We start from the raw sequence: 3,340 nt of genomic DNA, 5'->3' as shown, positions 1-3,340 counted from the left end.
CTGAGCTCGAAAGATTTATTAACTGCAGTATCAAGAAAACATGGTGAGCAAGTTTCTTGCTTTGATTTTTTCAACATATTAGATGGGTGGATGAAGTCATTTATCAACTCCAGTTAAATAAAAGGAGAACATGAGGAAAGTAAGAGCGAGGCCGTCTGCCAGGACTGCTTGAACAAAAACCTTTTGGGCATTGACTGTCACTGACAGTCTCCATTAAACACAGTTCTTTCCTTAAATACATGCAGGAGAGCACATAAGTGGTCCTACAGGTGCACATGTGCTGTCAAACTAAAAGACGCGCACCAGATAAGAAGTTGCAACGCGCGTTTGCGTACATAAGATTTTCTGGAGGAGGACAGACATTTGTTTAGAACTCTTAAAAATGTCGAAGAAGCAAGCTCCTTTAAATGGACTGATTCTTATAGAGCGCTTTTCTACTCTCTCGGAGTACTTAAAGCGCTCTATACAACATGCCACATTCACCCAATCACACCCATTCTCACAAGCACTTCATCTATACTGAGTGCTATCTAACTACATTCACACTTCGACGGACGCATCGGAGAGCAACTTGGGGTTAGTATCTCAAATTCAAATTTTATTTGTCACGTACACAGTCATACACAGTACGATATGCAGTGAAATGCTTAGACAACTGCTTGTGACCTAAAGAAAAAAAAATGAAAAGGCTATGAATAAGATAGGCAATAAATATGAAAAATTAAAAAGGGTAAATTTAACTAGGAAGGAATAAAATATAAATTAAGGTTAAAAATGAAATAACTGTACAACACAAATTAGAATGAAGGGTAAATTTAACTGGGAAAGAATAAGATAAAATATATAAATTAAAATTGAAAATAAAATAACTGTACAACAAAATACACAATACACAGTATAGAACTATATAAGAATGTATGAAGAAATATAAATAAATAAATATATATATACATAATAACAGCAGCTGTACAAGTATTAACTGGAAATGAAGAATATAGTGACCAGTGTTGTGCAATCCACATTATGTCTTGTGCAGTGCAAATATGCTTAAAGTGATTTAAGTGATGAAGTGAAAACAATGTCCAGAATGTCCAGTGTGTGTGTAAGAACTATATGTGTGGGTCAGTACTGTGTGGTGGTGTGATTGAGAGACCGTATCGCCTGCGGGAAGAAGCTCCTCCTTAGTCTCTGTGTTGGTCTTCAGGGAGCGGAATCGCTTTCCTGACCTCAACAGAGAGAACAAAAGAGAATCTTGCCCAAGTATACTTCAATTCAATTCAATTTTATTTATATAGCGCCAAATCACAACATAAGTCGCCTCAAGGCGCTTCATAGATACAGAGAAAAACCCAACAATCATATGATGAGCAAGCACTTTGGCAACAGTGGGAAGGAAAAACTCCCTTTTAACAGGAAGAAACCTCTGGGAGAACCAGGCTCAGGGAGGGGCGGGGCCATCTGCTGCGACCGGTTGGGGTGAGAGAAGGAAGACAGGATAAAAGACATGCTGTGGAAGAGAGACAGAGGTTAATAACAGATATGATTCAATGCAGAGAGGTCTGTTAATACATAGTGAGTGAGAAAGGTGACTGGAAAGGAAAAACTCAATGCATCATGGGAATCCCCGCAGCCTACGTCTATTGCAGCATAACTAAGGGAGGATTCAGGGTCACCTGGTCCAGCACTAACTATATGCTTTAGCAAAAAGGAAAGTTTGAAGCCTAATCTTGAAAGTAGAGATAGTGTCTGTCTCCCGAATCCAAACTGGAAGCTGGTTCCACAGAAGAGGGGCCTGAAAACTGAAGGCTCTGCCTCCCATTCTACTTTTAAATACTCTAGGAACAACAAGTAGGCCTGCAGAGCGAGAGCGAAGTGCTCTAATAGGGTGATATGGTACTACAAGGTCATTAAGATAAGATGGGGCCTGATTATTTAAGACCTTGTATGTGAGGAGCAGGATTTTGACATCCAGACTGGGGGAGCCTGGGATCGAACCTCCAACCTTCCGATCAGTAGGTGACCTGCTCTATCTGCTGAGCTACAGCCACCGAAGAAATTACTTTGGTGTTCCTCCACTTCCAAAGAAATGTCAGCAGGAGTACGAACAGCAAAAGAAGTGCGTATTCTCAGAAAAGTGGTTGCAGGAGGTGAGCTGGGTTCAAAGCAATGAAGAACGCACAGAGATGTGGTGCAGAATATGCTGTGAAAATCATTTGAAGCCAGCTCACCTTATCTTGCGTACATAAGATAAAATCTTATGTAAGCAAACGTGCGTTGCAACTTCTTATCTGGCGCGCATCCTTTATTTTAACAGCGCATGCGCACCTGCGGACCACTTGTGCACCCCTGAATATATGTACACTAACACAATCATTCATTACCTAGGGTTACCTCTTAAAGTCTTCAAACACCGGAAGAGACACCCAAGCACAAAGAAAAAGCTCAGAGAGTGGAGACTGCACACAAAGGAAGCATCGGTGATCATCGGAGACTCCAATGTGGGCATGATCCCTCCATATGTAGCGGAGGGAGTACAAATTGACAGCTTCCCAGGAGCCAGATGGGGCCATGCAGAGATCCATCTAGATGAAGCAGACTATGACACATCGGTGGAGAAGCTGGTTCTCTCCTTCGGCCTGAATAACAGGCGTCAGAGGGATAAAAATGCACCAATAACGGAGCTGAGAAGAACGCTGAGGTCGGCACAAGAAAAGTTCCCCCAAGCTGACATTTATATCCCAGTGATTAACTTCTCTTCTGCTCTTCCCAAAACAGAACAAGACACATTATTGCACATAAACAATTTCATTACAGGTCTAAAGGAGCACATACCTGCACTACCTGCGGATAAATTCAGCATGGAATCAGACAATCTCCGCTGGACTGACAAGACTGCAGAGCACATGTTGGATCATTGGAATGATCATGTTAATGGGGCATCTCCATGAAACCAATTTGAGTGACTGATTTTATGTATTTCTGTGCTTGGGGGAGGCTTCAGATGCCATTATGTGAGAGTTTAACCCCAATACAACCCACTAGAGGGTGCTGTAACTCCAATTAAGTGAATTTTCCCCTTCTCTTTACTTTTTTCTTTTTTCCTTCACTTTTTACTTGTATAGGCCCTTTTATGGCCATCCCATTATAAACTCCTGGCCCTGAGGCCTTCCCTAACCTTAACCCCCTTTAACCCCATGCAGGGACTTCATTCCGGCCCTAAACCTAACCGCCTGGAGCCCCAACCGGACATTGGGCCCTAATTTCAATCCCCATCTTCTTCCAGTCCTAAACCTAACCTCTGGGTTCCCTAAGCCCAGCTTCAACCCCCTTATTCGGGACA

This window comes from Rhamphochromis sp. 'chilingali' (genome assembly GCF_963969265.1).
Source record: "Rhamphochromis sp. 'chilingali' genome assembly, chromosome: 3".
In the NCBI taxonomy this organism is placed as follows: Eukaryota; Metazoa; Chordata; class Actinopteri; order Cichliformes; family Cichlidae; genus Rhamphochromis; species Rhamphochromis sp. 'chilingali'.
The sequence above is the reverse complement of the archived record's forward strand: the minus strand, read 5'-3'. Positions refer to the sequence as shown.